We start from the raw sequence: 21,061 nt of genomic DNA, 5'->3' as shown, positions 1-21,061 counted from the left end.
ACTATACCTTAAGGAATGTACTTATACTGTAAACCTCTGTGTAGTGGTAGAGTGTAGATGCAACACAGTGTAACCTTATTAATTTAAAAGCTGTTCGAGCGTCACCGACGCTCTGAGAATACTTAACACTATAAGAAATACACAAATACCGTGCTTAGGGTCTAACGCCTTATATGAATGTTTATACTTGCAAAAGAATAATACAATACAAGTCACACACTACAATATAACATAGACTAACTAACCAGATAACTACACAGGAAATACAATACAATACAATTACGTTTAAGGGAAAAAATGAGGGAGAAAGAGGAGAAGAGAGAGAGAGAGAGAGAGATATGGCTCACAATAACTATAAAGACAATATGGTTGCAGAGAAGCTTACACATGTGAGGAACAATCGCTGCGCAGTTAGTCAATGCTGAGAATCTTTGTGGAGAAAATACTTGAGCTTCCCATACTGGCTGTCCCTATATACACAACCCTACAATACCGCATGGGACAGAAGCTAGACTCCATTTTGGGAAAACTCCAATGATTCCAAAGACTGCAACACATGGTTGAAAGGGGAAGGGGAAGACACCCAGCAGCAGCCATTTCTTACAAACAAACTAATCTTATTCCACATTCCAATCCAACTTCCTAGAACCATCTCAATAACCAGAGCATATTCATCACAAGACCAGATCGCAATGTAACCACACATATCAGCCTGCCATTGCTACCAGCACATATTCCCAGATCTATCACACAAACAAGTTACAATATCCTATTTAAACCAGCACCATTGACCTTAAAGCAATCTGTCTATATTTCCTTATCTAGCCATGTGAATTCAATACTTAGCCTTTAGCTTGGAGGTCAGTCCTGGGGATGTAGCCGTCATGCTGCTGGGTGCCAGGTAGCTGTGTGAGTGAGTGAGCCCTGTGATTTCCAGTGGATAATATCATACCTGCACTCCAGCTGTGGGGGGGTGTCAACCACAGGAAGTGTGTCTTTCACAGTATGTGGGCTGTCTTGTATCAGTGAGCTGAGCATGTGAGCTTGGTTATGCAAAATGTTGGGTGATGACTAACACATTCCTGTCTTCTGGAGAGCTATTGTTTGGCGAATACAAAACAAAACCCTGTCTCTGGGTTTTGTTCGATATTCATGATGTCCACTTTCAGTTGAGACAATGACATCTCAGCAATCATTCTTCTGGAGACAAACCCTAACCCATTCGTAAACACAGGTGTTGGCCCTCCTCATTGAGTCTCAAAGCTCAGTGTAATTAAAGGCCATTGTACTCCGTCTGCGGGAAAGATACTGATTTGGAATACAATTAATCTTCAATTACTATTCCTGTGCTTAACTATGCATAACACCATGTGAAGCCCTCCCAACATGCAAACTATTGTTTGGGGAATCTCTAAGGTCAAAGAGCCATTTGAGACCCACTGATACCTGCTGGACTCAGGGGAATATTAACTTATAAAATACATTATATGGTTAAATTATGTAACGATTGAGTCGCACGCTGGGCACACAGAAACTCTACCGTAAATGCGCATACAGTGCGCCTGCGGGTGCACGTAACAGTGGGTATGCGCACACACGGGAGAGCGCACGCATGCGCAGCGCGGACATGTATGAGGTGCAAATATGGCAGTGTGCATAGTGATATTTTTCTGACTTTGACAGTCCACCCTTTGGCAGTCAACAATAACTGCCACTTCCTAAAACATTTCAAAAGGAGAAAAATATATGTCAAGTGTAAATACATTTCCATGGTTGGGTTGGGGAGGAGAAAGAGAAGGTGTGAAAAGGGTATGACCTAGTGAGATAGCAAAAGCATGTGTGTATGAATCCATGTTTGGGGGTCATGTATCATCGTGCCGTACGTGTTTTAAATCAAGCTTCGAGGTATTGCGAAGTATACATTTGAATTCCTTCTTATCCCGTATCAAGGGTCTGTGGATGGGCTGTCAAACTCTACCGAGCTCATTTCGGCGTTTTGCGACAAAATGGGGGAGCACATTTTAGTTGATGATACATGAATGGGGGGATATGTGATTGCTGATATCTGTGCCTGTATTCCCTATCGACTATGTGTGGCATTACCTGAAGGTTGTAGAAATGAAGATAAAGAACAATTATGGTAAATGCAGTGGTATTCTATGTCAGGTTAATGAACATTTGTCGGTTGAAGTCTTGTTCGGTGTCTGTTGAATGCAGTCTTCTTTGTGCTTTTGCCCAAAAGGTGCGAGCAAAAGCTTTGTCAATGTCCATAGACTTACAAAAGTGTTGGGCTAGCGTAATTTTAAAATTTCTAGGGAAACTGGGGGTCTATGGCATAGTTCATCAAATATCTGTGTATAAGGTTGTCAAAACTTCTTCTTTGATCCATCAGTTGTCTGTATACTGGATCATCAAATTCCTCGTCCAAGTGGGTCTTTTTACCTTGGAGAAAACAGAAAAACAGGTGAAAGAAACGGACCGTATAATCGCATTTTCATCACATCATTGTTTCTACCGTTGGGTCATAAATCAAATCTATTGGAATTACAATTTCCTCACTCCTTAGACTCATTACCTCAGGTAGTACTTTTCCAATATAACACAATCCTTCAGAGTTTGGGGCAAGCCACTTATACGCCTTCCTCCCGCATATGAAATATGCATCATCGGGGAGGACATATGGGACGGAGTAGGACATTACCATATTACACATCTTCCATGTGAAATCTCCTAACCCTAATTCTCCCATCTGTTTAGTACATGTATCAGTTTGTACGATATGTGCACAGTATCCTGGTGATACCTCTCCAACTCTCGTAATCCTACTTCCTAGGGTATACCTATATCGGAAAGATTTTTCTCTACTGGCTATGTGGCGTATAAGCTCTGTATCTGTTGGCATTCTATCTGCTCTATATGAAAAGGTCATGGTTTGGTTACTCCATGACACTTCCCAATTTCCCGGCTTTCGGGGATTGGTAATGTTAAAACATACTAGGGATCTATCCACATGATATTGGTGGAGCTTCAAACTAGGAGGACTATAGATATTAAACCTCCTGTCCACCGGTCTCCCACCCTTTAGCTCAAGTACCTCCCCTACCGTTAAAGGAAATGGTACTAGCCCTGATTTGCTATGACCTTGAGGTACTTGAGAGCATACCCAACAATCTGTTTGATTTAACACACTACCCACTAAGGAGTGATAGTTACTCAATGGATGCCGGTTCATGTTAATGTTAAAACTGGACTGACATTTCTTGATGCACCCATCCTCTACTACACTGTCACAGAGTCTACAGATACAGTTCTCTTTTCAGCTAACAATCCTTCACAATGTTTACAAATAACATGGCTGCTAGATCGTTTCCGGTACTCGCCTTTGCTTGGTGATTGTGTTGCTATTGGAAATTTACACCTCCGTCTCAGTCATCAGAAACCCATTCTGGATCCTTTCTCGACCTCACTGGTACTCTCACCGAAACAGACTGCTCTGGTCAACATCAGGGTCAACATGAAAACACGGATCACAGTCTCTTGAGGCGAGTCCATCTTACAGGAGGAGAAAAGGAGAAATTTGTAATGGGGGTATAGGAAAACAGTTTGAGGGAGAGAGAAACTTGTTACGATAATTAGTTCTCTAGTCTTGTTGTTCTTAAGGTGCTGTCTCTCAGTCTTCCAAACGAACATTCCGGTGATGCAATATTCCTTCCAAACCAGCGAACTTTCTGTAAGGAGCAAAAAATCTTGCATTACCATTTGTCTAACTGATGTGTGACATACCATCTTTAAAACATGAAAACATGAGTGAGAAGAGAGAAACCAAAAACAAAAACAAAAGAGAGAGAGAACAATTCATATATATATATATATATATATATATATATATATATATATATATATATATATATATATAACATAACACATCAATAAACAACAACAGGAAAAAAAAAAATTTCAGACATTTTTAAACATTGTCAGATCATCAGGCTGTCATTTCTACATGTCCAATGGTTTCCTTGCGCAGTCCCTCCCACCAGCACCTCCATACTCCACCCTCTGTATCTGGCCAGGATACATTGATGCGGATAGGTCATGCTGGGGTTTGGTAGACTTCTGCAAAGACCAAGCAGATATGCAATGTTTGAGTCCTATCAATAATCGTCAGAGATGGGGAGAGAAAAGAAACATTTCACAGATACATTTACAACGTTTCACCCGGTCATTCCTGTGTCTTCAGGGAATGACCTCCCAATTTATTAACTGTTACCTCAGGCTTACCATCAGTCCTAATGATCACCTTTTATAATTTGGTGTGTCATATTCATGCTCATATTCATGTCTAGGGGGTCTGACTTTATGTGGGCTGTTGCAGTTACTGGCATAATGCCCTTCTCTTTTGCAAAGATCACAAACCCTGGGCTTCCTCCAAGTGTCAGTGAAATGGGGTCTTGGTTGATTTGATGCCTCCTCAAACGCTTGGATGCTCATCACCATCAACCGCTTTCCCTGTACCTCCCTGATTCCTTGGATACCATGATTATGTCGTTGTCTAGGGAGTTGATATACCTTCTGTGAATCTTTGATCATACACTTAGATCTTTCCTAGGATCTGGGAAATCAGACATGATTGATCTCAATTCTGTCCGGGACCAGGGATGGCGCATTGCACTGTCCTTGACGGGAATGATTCCCTGATCGTCAGTCTTCCCATTGGGGACTGTGATCACCCTGACAGGACTAAACTCAATTACATCACCTTGTTTTGGTCTTACAATATGGGGTACATTTGTTTGTGCGTGATATAAAACTTTGTACGTACCAGTGGACACGACCTCACCTGACCCTCCGTTAGGGGGTTTGATTATTGCCTTTACCGATTTGGTCGCGTCCACCTGGATGTCTTGTAGGATGGCTTCTGGAAGAGGTGCCGACATCGTTCTGGGCTCACTTTCTTGTTTGTATTCCTGAGGGAAGTTTGACATGGGGTGCGACTTGCACAGGTTAACATTTGTGATTTTTACACTTTCATTTTTATAAACATTATTACATTTGTTACTTTCATTCTTAATACAGTTACTAAGTGCATTTTTATCGTACAACATTGTGCCATTTCTCTGCAACCATAATCCTTTCCATTGCCATGTCTCTCTTCCCAAGATGAGGGTCAGATATGTAAGTTAAATTTCTTTGCATTTCACTTTCCTGTTGCCATAATTTTAAACAATCATAATGTTTGATCCGTCTCTTTACTGATTTAATGAGACATATCCTCCTCCTTAAATTTTGTAACACTTCTGGGCTGAAGCTGCCTACTCTTGGGAATTTCTCCCCGTCATGTACAGTCATTCTCTCCCATTCATCACATAAAACCTCTGTGTGTAAACCATATTTTTCACACATTACGTACCTTGCCGACCCGACTGGTCGGTTCACTGAATCAACCCGAACCGAGGTTGATCGCCCCCTTCCTGAACAATTGGCCCCCATAACTTGCAGGTGTTGCTTTCACCACCTCTGACCTTTAATCAGGGTCTTCAGCGAACCCTTACAAAAACCAAAATGTTCACGATAGGCTGACGGTGGCGGTTTACCGAGTACCCCACTCACTCGCCCACATCGACCAATACGACCTACACACTGCCTTAGCGCTGGCGTACTCGACCCAGGGCCCCTATGAACCTCTATTTACTGGAACATGCGATGGATATCCGCAGAACACTTACTCTTTCCAGTAACTATTGGTTGTTGGACAATTCCTGAGTGACCAGCGAACTTCCCTTCAGAAAATAAAAAATTACACAAATCACGTCAGAATGTACAAATAGTGTTTATGACCGGTTTCGTACACAAATGGTACTGGTCAGATTACTAATGCACACAATTTCGTGCGGTACAATCGTTCAGCACATAAGCAACTAATCTTATGTGCAGAGCGACCAGTGGAATCGAAAATTTCGGCTGCGAATTCCTTCAGCCAGAGCTTTATTGGCCTATATGGGTTCTGCACCAACCCCCTGGGTTGTGCCTTTTTCTCTTATTTATAGCGGACTTCTTTGTCTGCTGTACCTGGACCTCCTGGTCTGTGCTACAGTATGACCTCCTGGTCTACTATACTCTACTGCTCAAATTTTATGTTTAACCAGAGATGCCTCCCTAGCCACCATGCACGTCACTTACATGTATGTTCAACCTCAAAAATTGTATAAACTTAAAAACACTCACTCATCACATGTACACTTTTGTTTCTATTTCTATTTCTGCGCAGAAATTTTCTTTAGACCAGATGTGTTGTGAATTTGGAGAAGGATCTGTTAATCTAAATTTCGGACACTAAAATAGACTTGCGCTACTTACCACGTTGCCACCTTTCCGCCTGTTGCAATAACACTATCGTGTGATTTGAGTTACGTGGGCGTACCGGGACGCTCCGTCGCGTAATATACGCTGCGTGCGTCGGCCTTTGAGTTGCGTACGCGACTCTCAGCCCTTTGTTAGAGACACGTGCACGCGAAGCAAGTATCCACCGTAACACAATGTACACGTTTATCAATGTAGATGATCCCCGATCATCTACCGAGCACCACACTGACTTCTCCTTGTATCTCAGGCAAAGCTGTGTGTGTTTGTCTACACCTTAATGTATTACTTTTACTCTTTAACTATGAAATAGCGGCAAATCTCTCTTAGCACGTTTATCAATTATAAAAATGGCAACCAGGAAAGTGAGATGTGAAGATTACACAAATGAACATGCAATTCTAAATTAATCTAATAACACATATTGATGTAAGCACACGCATATAGATATTACATATAAGTACCAATCACTATTACTTATGATTGACTATGATATAGATTAAATAAATGCATATAAAAAAAACTCATTAAATGATGATTTCTTTTTGACAATGGATGGCTGATTATTTCCTGAGTCAACTGAAAATCAGCCGCTTAGGAAAAAAAAATAAAAAAATAAAAAAAATGTGACCTTCCCAAAATGGCCGCTGCTCCTCCCCCTTTTACCTCCATGAGGGTCACACAAAATGGTGGACAGACCATGCTGCTTCTTGTCACAAAGAAAGTCATCATTCAAACTCCTAAAGTTATCATGCTATGCAGGGCGATTAAAAATAATTTTAAACCTATTTAAACAGACAAACCATCCAATCTGCGTGTGTAGTTGGCACCAAATAGAAATAAAAAAAAAAACAGATTTTCAAAGACAAAAACGTACTGTTCCTACCTTCCAGTTCCCGAATTCCCTCAGCACTCCTTACCAGGTGAAGCAGACAATTAACTGGTCAGCACTGACCTCCAAACGGTTTAACGAGGGATACTACCTTCTCCGCCCTTTGCTGATCGATAATGTCTGCTAAAATTACCTAGTGCAGATATGTGAAGACCGGAGGAGCCGCCAATTGACAATGTCTATAATATTTGTCCTATTAAAAACACGTTAAAGGTTAAAGAACACAGTACGCAATTGGCGCAAAAGGTACCGCAAGGGTATGCGCAGACGCTGTGCACAGGGTGTGAACACAGGCATTGCAGATACTTACAGAATTAAACTAGAATAACTATACCTTAAGGAATGTACTTATACTGTAAACCTCTGTGTAGTGGTAGAGTGTAGATGCAACACAGTGTAACCTTATTAATTTAAAAGCTGTTCGAGCGTCACCGACGCTCTGAGAATACTTAACACTATAAGAAATACACAAATACCGTGCTTAGGGTCTAACGCCTTATATGAATGTTTATACTTGCAAAAGAATAATACAATACAAGTCACACACTACAATATAACATAGACTAACTAACCAGATAACTACACAGGAAATACAATACAATACAATTACGTTTAAGGGAAAAAATGAGGGAGAAAGAGAAGAGAGAGAGAGAGAGAGAGAGAGATATGGCTCACAATAACTATAAAGACAATATGGTTGCAGAGAAGCTTACACATGTGAGGAACAATCGCTGCGCAGTTAGTCAATGCTGAGAATCTTTGTGGAGAAAATACTTGAGCTTACCCATACTGGCTGTCCCTATATACACAACCCTACAATACCGCATGGGACAGAAGCTAGACTCCATTTTGGGAAAACTCCAATGATTCCAAAGACTGCAACATATGGTTGAAAGGGGAAGGGGAAGACACCCAGCAGCAGCCATTTCTTACAAACAAACTAATCTTATTCCACATTCCAATCCAACTTCCTAGAACCATCTCAATAACCAGAGCATATTCATCACAAGACCAGATCACAATGTAACCACACATATTAGCCTGCCATTGCTACCAGCACATATTCCCAGATCTATCACACAAACAAGTTACAATATCCTATTTAAACCAGCACCATTGACCTTAAAGCAATCTGTCTATATTTCCTTATCTAGCCATGTGAATTCAATACTTAGCCTTTAGCTTGGAGGTCAGTCCTGGGGATGTAGCCGCCATGCTGCTGGGTGCCAGGTAGCTGTGTGAGTGAGTGAGCCCTGTGATTTCCAGTGGATAATATCATACCTGCATTCCAGCTGTGGGGGTGTGTCAACCACAGGAAGTGTGTCTTTCACAGTATGTGGGCTGTCTTGTATCAGGGAGCTGAGCATGTGAGCTTGGTTATGCAAAATGTTGGGTGATGACTAACACATTCCTGTCTTCTGGAGAGCTATTGTTTGGCGAATACAAAACAAAACCCTGTCTCTGGGTTTTGTTCGATATTCATGATGTCCACTTTCAGTTGAGACAATGACATCTCAGCAATCATTCTTCTGGAGACAAACCCTAACCCATTCGTAAACACAGGTGTTGGCCCTCCTCATTGAGTCTCAAAGCTCAGTGTAATTAAAGGCCATTGTACTCCGTCTGCGGGAAAGATACTGATTTGGAATACAATTAATCTTCAATTACTATTCCTGTGCTTAACTATGCATAACACCATGTGAAGCCCTCCCAACATGCAAACTATTGTTTGGGGAATCTCTAAGGTCAAAGAGCCATTTGAGACCCACTGATACCTGCTGGACTCAGGGGAATATTAACTTATAAAATACATTATATGGTTAAATTATGTAACGATTGAGTCGCACGCTGGGCACACAGAAACTCTACCGTAAATGCGCATACAGTGCGCCTGCGGGTGCACGTAACAGCGGGTATGCGCACACACGGGAGAGCGCACGCATGCGCAGCGCGGACATGTATGAGGTGCAAATATGGCAGTGTGCATAGTGATATTTTTCTGACTTTGACAATCCGCACTCTCCCGCCCGTTTGGGAGCTTTGGTATAATCCCCATGGTCCTTTCGGAGTTCCCAGCATCCACTAGGACGTTAGAGAAAATAAGAATTTACTTACCGATAATTCTATTTCTCATAGTCCGTAGTGGATGCTGGGCGCCCATCCCAAGTGCGGATTGTCTGCATTACTTGTACATAGTTATTGTTACAAAAATCGGGTTTTTGTTGTTGTGAGCCATCTTTTCAGATGCTCCTTCTGTTATCATACTGTTAACTGGGTTCAGATCACAAGTTGTACGGTGTGATTGGTGTGGCTGGTATGAGTCTTACCCGGGATTCAAGATCCTTCCTTATTGTGTACGCTCGTCCGGGCACAGTATCTTAACTGAGGCTTGGAGGAGGGTCATGGGGGGAGGAGCCAGTGCACACCAGGTAGTCCTAAAGCTTTTTACTTTTGTGCCCAGTCTCCTGCGGAGCCGCTATTCCCCATGGTCCTTTCGGAGTCCCCAGCATCCACTACGGACTATGAGAAATAGAATTATCGGTAAGTAAATTCTTATTTTTTCTTTCTACAAAAAGGGGGACTGTCTGCCACAATGTGTAAAAAGGGGGAATCTGCCTGCCGCAATGTGTAAAAATGGGGAATCTGCCTGCCGCAATGTGTAAAAAGGGGGAATCTGCCTGCCGCAATGTGTAAAAATGGGGAATCTGCTTGCCACAATGTGTAAAAAGGGGGAATCTGCCTGCCGCAATGTGTAAAAAGGGGGAATCTGCCTGCCGCAATGTGCAAAAATGGGGAATCTGCTTGCCACAATGTGTAAAAAGGGGGAATCTGCTTGCCGCAATGTGTAAAAAGTGGGAATCTGCCTGCTGCAAGGTGTAAAAAAGGGGATGCTGTCTGCCGTAATGTGTAACAAGGGCACGCTGTCTGCCGTAATGTGTAACAAGGGCACGCTGTCTGCCGTAATGTGTAAAATGGGGACGCTGTCTGCCGTAATGTGTAAAAAGGGCACGCTGTCTGCCGTTATGTGTAAAAAGGGCATGCTGTCTGCCGCTATGTGTAACAAGGGCACGCTGTCTGCCGTTATTTGTAAAAAGTGTACGCAGTCTGCCGCTATGTGTAACAAGGGCACGCTGTCTGCCATTATGTGTAAAAATGGCACGCTGTCTGCCGTTATGTGTAAAAATGGCACGCTGTCTGCCGTTATGTGTAAAAATAAGAATTTACTCACCGGTAATTCTATTTCTCGTAGTCCGTAGTGGATGCTGGGTACTCCGTAAGGACCATGGGGTATAGACGGGCTCCGCAGGAGACTGGGCACTCTTAAAAGAAAGATTAGGTACTATATCTGGTGTGCACTGGCTCCTCCCTCTATGCCCCTCCTCCAGACCTCAGTTAGGGAAACTATGCCCGGAAGAGCTGACATTACTAGGAAAGGATTTGGAATCCAGGGTAAGACTCATACCAGCCACACCAATCACACCGTACAACTCGTGATAACTATACCCAGTTAACAGTATGAACAATAACTGAGCCTCTCTCAACAGATGGCTCATACAATAACCCTTTAGTTAAGCAATAACTATATACATGTATTGCAGAGAGTCCGCACCTGGGACGGGTTCCCAGCATCCACTACGGACTACGAGAAATAGAATTACCGGTGAGTAAATTCTTATTTTCTCTGACGTCCTAGTGGATGCTGGGTACTCCGTAAGGACCATGGGGATTATACCAAAGCTCCCAAACGGGCGGGAGAGTGCGGATGACTCTGCAGCACCGAATGAGCAAACTCAAGGTCCTCCTCAGCCAGGGTATCAAACTTGTAGAATTTTGCAAAAGTGTTTGAACCCGACCAAGTAGCAGCTCGGCAAAGTTGTAAAGCCGAGACCCCTCGGGCAGCCGCCCAAGAAGAGCCCCCTTCCTCGTGGAATGGGCTTTTACTAATTTAGGATGCGGCAGTCCAGCCGCAGAATGTGCAAGCTGAATCGTGCTACAGATCCAGCGAGCAATAGTCTGCTTTGAAGCAGGAGCACCCAGCTTGTTGGGTGCATGCAGGATAAATAGCGAGTCAGTTTTTCTGACTCTAGCCGTCCTGGAAACATAAAGTTTCAGGGCCCGGACTACGTCCAGCAACTTGGAATCCTCCAAGTCCCTAGTAGCCGCAGGCACCACAATAGGTTGGTTCAAATGAAACGATGATACCACCTTAGGGAGAAATTGGGGACAAGTCCTCCATTCTGCCTTTTCCATATGGAAGATCAGATATGGGCTTTTACATAACAAAGCCGCCAATTCTGACACACGCCTAGTCCAAGCTAAGGCCAAAAGCATGACCACTTTCCACGTGAGACATTTTAGCTCCACGGTCTTAAGTGGCTCAAACCAGTGGGATTTTAGGAATCCAACACACGTTAAGATCCCAAGGTGCCACTGGAGGCACAAAAGGGGCTGAATATGCAGCACCCCTGTAACAACGTCCGAACTTCAGGCAGTGAAGCCAGTTCTTTTTGAGAGAAAAAGGGATAGGGCCGAAATCTTGACCTTTATGGATCCTAATTTTAGGCCCATAGTCACTCCTGACTGTAGGAAGTGCGGGAATCGACCCCCCTGGAATTCCTCTGTAGGGCCTTCCCGGCCACACACCAAGCAACCTATTTTCGCCATATACAGTGAAAAAGTCTTGCTGTCACGTCTTTCCTAGCCTTTATCAGCGTAGGAATAACTGCATCCGGAACGCCCTTTTCCGCTACGATCCGGCGTTCAACCGCCATGCCGTCCAACGCAGCCGCGGTAAGTCTTGGATCAGACAGGGTCCCTGTTGCAACATGTCCTGACTGAGAAGGCAGAGGCCATGGGTCCTCTGAGAGCATTTCTTGCAGTTCCGGGTACCGAGTCCTTCTTGGCCAATCCGGAGCAAAGAATATTGTTCACACTCCTCCGTTTATTACAATTCTCAGCCCTTGGGTCTGAGAGGAAGAGGAGGGAATATATAGACCGACTGGAACACCCACGGTGTTACTAGTGCGACCACAGCTATCGCCTGAGAGTCCCTTGACCCAGCGTAAAACCTTTTTTATCTTTTTATTGAGGTGGGACGCCATGTAGTCTACCTGAGGCAGTTTCCATCAATTTGCAAAACTGCGTGAAGACTTCCTGATGAAGTCACCACTTTCCCGGGTAGAGGTCGTGTCCACTCCCGGAACGAACACTGCTGACAGTGCGCTTACTTGATTCTCCGCCCAGCGAAGAATTCTGGTGGCTTCTACCCTCGCCACCCTGCTCCTTGTGCCGCCCTGGCGGTTTACATGAGCCCCTGCGGTCTGACTGGATCAGAACCGGTTGGTCGCGAAGCAGGAACTCCGCTTGACTTAGGGTGTTATACATGGCCCTTAGTTCCAGGATATTGATGTGAAGGCAAGTCTGTTGGCTTGACCACAAACCTTGGAATTTTCTTCCCTGTGTAACTGCCCCCCACCCTCGGAGGCTTGCATCCGTGGTCACCAGGACCCAGTCCTGAATGCCGAATCTGCGGCCCTCGAGAAGGTGAGCACTCCGCAGCCACCACAGGAGAGACACCCTGGCCCTGGGGGATGGGGTGATTAACCGATGCATCTGAAGATGTGATCCGGACCACTTGTCCAGTAAGTTCCATTGTCCTTGCCTGGAACCAGCCGAAGGGGATGGCCTCGTATGATGCCATCATCCTTCCCAGGACTCGAGTGCAGTGATGCACTGACACCTGTTTTGGTTTTCAATGGATTCCTGACCAGTGTCATGAGCTCCTGAGCTCTCTCTATCGGGAGATAAACCCTCTTCTGGTCTGTGTCTAGGATCATGCCTAGGCGAGGCAGATGAGCTGTAGGAACCAACTGCGACTACGGAATATATAGAATCCAGTCGTGTTGCCGTTTCACTTCCAGAGAAGGTGATACGCTGTCCAGCAACTGCTCTCTTGATCTCGCTTTTATGAGGAGATCATCCAAGTATGTGATAATAGTGACACCTTGCTTGCGCAGGAGCACCATCATATCCGCCATTACCTTGGTGAAATTGGTAATGACAATGCCGTACCGCAATTCTGAGGTACGCCTGATGAGGTGGATAAATAGGGACACGAAGGTATGCATCCCTTATGTCCCGATTAATTTCAGGCTTGCAATGACCGCTCTTAGCGATTCCATCTTGAACCTGAACCTTTTCAGGTATATGTTCAGGGATTTTAATACAATATGGGTCTAACCGAACCGTCTGGTTTCGGGATTATAACATGGTCGAATAATAACACCCTCTTGTTGAAGGAGGGGACCCTTGACCACCACCTGTTGAAGATACAATTTACGAATTGCAGTTAACACTGGCTCCCTCTCTTGGGGGGAAGCCCGCCGGGTCCTCGGTGAGGGGGCATCTTCTCACAGTCCAGCTTGTATCCCTGCGATACAATATCTATTGCCCAGGGATCTAACAGGGAGTGAACCCACTTGTGGCTGAACTTACGAAGGCGTGTCCCCACCGGGCCTAGCTCCGCCTGTGGAGCCCCAGCGACATGCGGTGGATTTTTGTAGAGGCCGGGGAGGATTCTGTTCCTGGGGACTAGCTGGGTTGTACAGCTTCTTTCCTCTGCCCCCGGCTCTGACAAGAAAGGACGCACCTCAGACTTTCTTGTTTCTTTATTCGAAAAGCTGCATTTAATAATGTCGTGCTTTCCTAGGCTGTGCAGGAATATAAGGCAAAATATCAGAATCACCAGCTATAGCTGTGGAGACCAGGCCCGAGAACCTTTCTCCACACAATCCTCAGCCTTCCATATGCCTCTTAAGTCGGCATCATCTGTCCAATGTATATTCTACAGGACACGTCAAGCAGAAATCGACATAGCTTTTGTCTCTAGGACCCAGTATACTCATGTCCCTTTGGGCATGCTTTATAATTATATATCTATCACTTAAGACAGCATCTTAAAATATGTATATGCATACTAGGGTCTCAATCTCTGCTGATAAGGTACCTGTCCACGCTGCCACAGCGCTATAAACCCATGCCGACACAATCGCCGGTCTGGGTAGTATACTAGAATGTGCACACTATCTGCAGGATCCCTGAGAATAGCTAGTGCAAACAGGACTCCCAAGGGGAAGATTCTCAACACATCCTGGCCCTAGTGGGGAAAGGATACAGCCTGAGAATTCTCTTGTGGGAAGCTGCCGTCTCTTGTCTGGAGATTCCCGCTCTTTTTCCTCATGAGAGGAGGGAAATTTACCTCAGCATTCTTCCCATTAACATGTGTACTCTCGTGTCAGGGACATATGAGTCATCAGTGATATGCAAATCATCTTTTATTCCAATAATCATATATTGAATATCTTTTAGCCCTCTTGGCTGTAACTTTGCATTATCGTAGTCGACAGTGGAGTTAAACTCCGTGTCGATACTTTGTTATTTTGGATAGTGAACATAGAGAGACTCTGAAGGACTCTGTGACATAGGGACAGACCAGGGTAGATTTCCTTTCTGTTCCCTAACCTTTTGTGCAATAATTTTACCTCAGCACTTACACATATCCAAACAGGTGTCGGCGTTGTCGACGGAGTCACCCTCCCACACACATATCCGCTCTATCACCTCCTTAGAGGAGCCTTTTACCTCAGACATGTCGACACACGCGTACCAACACACCACACACACAGGGGATGCTCTATTTGAAAACAGTTCCCCCACCAGGCCTTTTGGAGAGACAGAGAGAGAGTATGCCAGCACACACCACAGCGCTATATAATACAGGGATGTACACTATACTGAGTGATTTTTCCCCTATAGCAGCTTATATACACAGTTTTGCGCCTAAATTTATGTGCCCCCCCTCTCTTTTTTACCCTTTGTGTACCAGGATACTGCAGGGGAGAGCCTGGGGAGCTTCCTTCCAGCTGAGCTGTGAAGAGAAAATGGCGCCGGTGTGCTGAGGAAGAAGGCCCGGCCCCCTCAGCGGCGGGCTTCTGTCCTTTTATGTACTTTAATGGCGGGGGTTAATGCACATATACAGTTTATCAGACTGTATTATGTGCTTTTCGCCAAGTAAGGTAATCTAATTGCTGCCCAGGGCGCCCCCCCCCCCAGCGCCCTGCACCCATCAGTGACCGGAGTGTGTGGTGTGCTAAGGGAGCAATGGCGCACAGCTGCAGTGCTGTGCGCTACCTTAATGAAGACCGAAGTCTTCAGCCGCCGATTTTCAACTTCTCCTCGTTCTTCTGGCTCTGCAAGGGGGACGGCGGCGCGGCTCCGGGACCGGACGACCGAGGACTGGGCCTGTGTTCGATCCCTCTGGAGCTAATGGTGTCCAGTAGGCTTAGAAGCCCAAGCTAGCTGCAAGCAGGTAGGTTCGCTTCTCTCCCCTCAGTCCCACGTAGCAGTGAGTCTGTTGCCAGCAGATCTCACTGAAAATAAAAAACCTAACAAATACTTTCTTTTCTAGGAAGCTCAGGAGAGCCCCTAGGGTGCATCCAGCTCTGGCCGGGCACAGATACTAACTGAGGTCTGGAGGAGGGGCATAGAGGGAGGAGCCAGTACACACCAGATATAGTACCTAATCTTTCTTTTAAGAGTGCCCAGTCTCCTGCGGAGCCCGTCTATACCCCATGGTCCTTACGGAGTACCCAGCATCCACTAGGACGTCAGAGAAAAGTGCACGCTGTCTGCCGCTATGTGTAAAAAGGGCACGCTGTCTGCCGTTGTGTAAAATGGGCACGCTGTCTGCCGTTATGTGTAAAAAGGGGGGCGCTGTCTGCCGTAATGTGTAAAAAGGGGACGCTGTCTGCCGTAATGTGTAAAAAGAGGAATCTGTCCGCCGTAAGGTGTAAAAGAGTCTCTACCTGGTGTAGTGGTGCTACTGTGCGGCGTAATTTGTATAATGGAGACTACTGTGCACCGTTTTATGAATTGGTATTATTTTGTGGCCACACCCCTTCCCCACGAAGCCACGCCACTATGTATTTTTGCACGCGCCTACGGCGCGCACTGCCCTTGTTTTGCATGCAGGGGTGGGGCTCCGATGCCGTTTCTTGCACACAGTGCTAAAATGTCTAGTTACGGCACTGTTGCTAGGTATCCATTTCTCGGGCCCTGAGCAGGTCCCCCTCACCAGATCCTCTCCAGGGGTGAGGGGTGGACTTGGATGGGATGGGGGGCCCAAAGCATTTTGTCGCACCTGGGCCCACCGCTCGCTAGTTCCGCCACTGCCAGGAACCCAATGTAAAGCTTCACTCTGCCTCCCCTTCTTCTCCATTACCCTCTTCCGGGTTCAGTATGAATTACCGCTGATCGGGATGCCGGCTGTCAGTATACCGACAGCGGCATCCTGGTAGGTAGTATGCCTGCAGTCGGGCGAGCGCTCGAAAGCCACTTGTGGGCTCGCTGCACTCGACACGGTGCGAGCACAGTGGCTTGCGCAGGTTATATTCTCTCTCCATGGCTGTCGTGGACACCCACAGATGGAGAATAGCATGTCTTGCCGGTATTCTGGCGTCAGCATTGTACCGCTTGTCGGGATTCCAGCGTCAGTATTCTGATAGCCGGGATCCTGAGCGACGGTATCTTAACCGCTTCCCCCTCTTCCTAGCCCCTCACACACATACCTGACTTAAATACTTTAATATTATTGAATGATTGCATTTATTAACAAGAATGCTTATGCGTATACATGACCTGGCTTTGCTGGGTCACATATGCGCATTGCGCGGTAGAATTTAACCCTTATTTGGGATTTCAGTTCCACTTTTGCAGATTCAAAAAAAGAAGTTTAACAGATAGAAAACTTCCTAACTGCATATAGATTTAATTTAATTGAATTATAAGGTCTAGCACCAAAATCTTTGTTGGGCTTATTTAACTAAAACAAAGCCAACACGTCAGCTGAGCAATACTTACAGTAGTTTACTGGTGACACTGGCTGGGAGCAGTAAACAGCAACTTACTACATTGGTGTCAGTATGGACCCTTTGGTGCATGTGACGTGATGTTGATAATGATAATATATTTATTTTATAGAAGAATGTTGCAATATTTAATATTACTATATATACTTTATTAATTTATTTTAAATACATAAATGCTTTATTTTATTATTTTAGGTTATCCATGTGGATGAGTTCTCTCATGCAGCGCCGCTGTCACAGTGACCATATTTGTTGAATGTCAGAGTTTTGCGTGGTCCGAGAACTACATAAGTCACCAATGTCTCCCGATGTTCGCCGATGTTGCAGTGTGCACAGTCCAGCCAGCGGGTCTGCACAACACTCAGATAAGGAAAGTGGACATTTAACGCTCATACACCCAGAGACTCCATGTAATAGCATTTGCATATATTAGCACTTTAGCTGTGTCCGCATTTGCAAAAGAATCAGAATCAGGCCCTGAGTGACGTGAGAGAGCGTGATGTAAGAGAAAGGTAGCCTATCTACCTACTGGCATATTTATAATGGGTGCAGTGTGTGCGGTGCACATGGGCCTTTGAGTGGGATCAGTATGAAATGCCGGCGGACGGGCTCCCGGCTGTCATGATCCCGACAGCGGGATTCCATCTGCCGTAATGGTGGCAGTGGGGCGAGCGATAGAAAGCCTCTTGCGGGCTCACTGCGCTCACCACGGTGTGGGCACGGTGGCTCGCTGCACTCACCACAGGTTCTATCGCGTTTTGCGATCCAACCAGAATTAGGAACACAGAGTGATAAATGACCCACTAAACCAGCTCCTGTCATTTTTCAAACACAGCCTGTTACATGACAGTTAGGAGCTGATTGGCTGGTACTTTATTACTCTTTATCTGTCTCCACTTTATCACTTGTTAATGTAGATATATTGCAGGAATGTAGTGATATAGTGTGGGGAGATAGTTGGGGGGTAATGCTGTGATATAGGGGGTGATTCAGTAAGGATAGCTTATGCGATCCTTACTGCATTTCCCCCACATGTGCAGAACGGGTCCTGTGATCTCAGCCAGGAATGCAAACATCTTCCTGATTGACAGGCATTGGTGTTCGGAGGGAGGGGCAGGGCTGGCCAGTGTTCAGGAAAACAGGGGCGTGTCGCCCCTGTTTTCCATGATTGGCGTGGTCAAGGACTGCAGTTTCCTTGGCCTCACAAGGCCATCGGGGCGTCAAGCCTGCTGTTGCAGATGATCATCGCGGCTGATGGTCGTGATGTTCATCACAGATGCGATTGCATCGCAAATGGATTGAGGAGGTGATTTGCACCTCTTCCTGCATTTGCATTGCAACAATTTTCAATTGCAATTGCAATCCTTAGTGAATTAGGCCCATAGTACGGAGATGTAGTGTGGGAAGGTAGTGTAGTGATATAGCGTGGGGAGGTAGTTGGAGAGGTAATGCTGTGATACAGTGCAAAGATGTAGTGTGTGGTGTGTTTGAGGGAGGGGGCCCCAAACTGGTATCTTGCCTAGGGCCTCATGAGGTCTATATCCAGCTCTAATTCTTATGTAGGGCCTTCAGCTGGAACCTTACCAATCTCTTTAACTATGTCCTACCTAAATATTTATCTTAGGTCACAATGCACTGTACATTCTCTGGATCTTCTGTAATATATATTTTTATTCCAAAATATTTCTACTAAGCAACACCCAGAATTATAATGTGTGTGTGTGTGTGTGTGTGTGTGTGTGTGTGTGTGTGTGTGTGTGTGTGTGTGTGTGTGTGTGTGTAAAATTGAAGTAATACTAAAAATGTGATATAGTTTTCCACAAAATTGAATAGTGAAGGCACAGTCATTAAAGTAACTGCCTGACTCATACAGTATTCAAACATATGTAAAGAATGATGGTGTATTGTGCCTTCCTTCCATTCATAAGGCAATTACATACCATTTAAGAACCAAGAAATAAATCAATACACTGTCTGTTGTTCCTTTTTCTGTAGATTAGACTCTGCGACTTATGCTAAAAGACTACTCTACAGATCTAATAAACCTCCTTCAATCTAGAATTTCTTGCAGCATTTGAAAACATCCCAAAAATGTACTTTGTGACTTCAGCTCTCATTTCCGTGCCAGGTGCTGGATACCTAGAAAAAAGGATTCAATATGGGGTTCTCGAGCAGTAACTTTCCACAATAGAAAACCAATGAGGTTCTAAACAAAGAGTATTCTGCTTTATTTCACTGTGCACGTGCCCTCTGTGTGAATGGTACAGATGAGTAGTAAATGACATTCCAGCGGCTGCCCATAACCCATAACCTTTCCAAATGACAAAGGATAATGATCCTAGGAGACGGGCCCATGATGAACATCAGGGGAAAGCAGAGAGAACAATTAGCAGTATCTCATAGACTGCATTCAGAAAACATCTGCTTCGTTTAGGAAAGATCACAGAGTTGCATTCCCCACATATGCTACATTTCCTATCTTTTCTTAACCCTTCCAGTCAGTGGTCGACATACCCGAAAGAGGTAACACTATGATAAAGCGCATCAATGTGTGTGTGTGTTGGTGTGTATGTGTCTGTCTATCTATCTATCTATCTATCTATCTATCTATCTATCTATCTATCTATCTATCTATCTATCTATCTATCTATCGTATATGTTCATTTACCTTGCAAAGTACTCTTGTACCTTGCATGTGTATTTAAAGTGACAGAGTTTGTAGGTCCCTTGTGGCTGTGCTTGCCGTATGTGCTAGCTTCCATAAGTCCGTAATTTTTTAATGCTGGCAATCTTTAGTTAACAATTTATATGTCTGTTTTCCTATAACTCAAATTCCTGATGCAAGTCACCTGGATGGATGGGGGTAGATTAAGGAAATATGGGTGTCCAGTGTTTTAATTTATAAATTACTGTTAGTTGCATAAGATAGCATAGCTAAAATTAATAAAAGATCTTTATAAAACATGGGACCTTGCTGTTATTAGCACAATCAGATGTGATTCATAGTTCCTTTGGCAATTGCATCATACAAGTCTTTCCATTAGGTGTAGAACATGACCACTGTATAGACGGTCTGTCGACTTGGTAACACTGATGATCATTATTTTCTCAACAAAGTGCCCCTGCTTTTTCCAGGCAAAACAATAGTCCTCACTGATCTTATTACTTTGCTTTGTGTAAACTGTAATAAAGTCAGTCTAAAGTTCGCTTTGTTTGCTAAAGTGATGTGGCATCTGGTGTGTCTAGTTTTGCAGAGTAGCCAAAAATAGATTTTATTTTGCAAATTGATATATTATTACCAAAATGAGTTGAAGGAATGGAGAGAGACATTTGTAGGGACATTCCTTGCTATTCAGAAGAGCACGTGGATACTTCTACTTAGTAAAAGAAACTAATTTGTGCACCAATGTTGAGCTGGCAGAGACTGGATCTATCATATCATTTTATTGGTCTACATTTTGGTTAATTTGAAACAAAACTTAAAACACATACAGTACAGTACAAATGTCATATGACATGAAGGCAAAAAGGGCCGTCACAGGGTATACAGAGGGGCTGGGGCTGGGAAACCGGCGCTCGGGATCCCGGAGGTCAGCATACCGACCCCAGGATCCCGACAGAAGATTGTCGGCAGGGGGTGCGAGCGCAACAAAGCCCCTTGCGGGCTTGGTGGCTCGCTGTGCTCACCACAGGTTTTATTCCCACTCTATGGGTGTCGTGGACACCCACAAGTGGGAATAGTCCCTTTGGGTCGGCATTCTGTCTGCCAGCATTTTTATTGTTCGGGATCCTGGTGTCGGTATGGTGACTGTAGGGATTCCGAGCACCGGTCACAAGACCGCATCCCATACAGAAAATACACTGATGATACCAGTCTGTCAGG

General features: G+C 44.7%; 1 long non-coding RNA gene across 2 annotated transcripts in view; it reads left to right on the top strand.

The window, feature by feature from the left end:
• The window catches only part of LOC135050966 (uncharacterized), a 29,522-nt gene extending 9,255 nt beyond the window's left edge, over positions 1–20,267 (top strand). Inside the window, exons 2-3 of one of the 2 annotated variants that reach the window (XR_010241955.1) lie at positions 17,374–17,588; positions 19,174–20,267. This is a non-coding gene — a long non-coding RNA (uncharacterized LOC135050966). Of the gene's footprint in view, positions 1–17,373; positions 18,964–19,173 lie in introns of those variants that run through there. The other variant, XR_010241954.1, reaches the window with a different exon arrangement.
• Positions 20,268–21,061: the final 794 nt, after the last annotated feature.

This window comes from Pseudophryne corroboree, chromosome 2, assembly GCF_028390025.1.
Source record: "Pseudophryne corroboree isolate aPseCor3 chromosome 2, aPseCor3.hap2, whole genome shotgun sequence".
Lineage (NCBI taxonomy): Eukaryota > Metazoa > Chordata > Amphibia > Anura > Myobatrachidae > Pseudophryne > Pseudophryne corroboree.
Note: the sequence above shows the minus strand (reverse complement) of the source record. Positions and strands in the feature narration are given on the sequence as shown.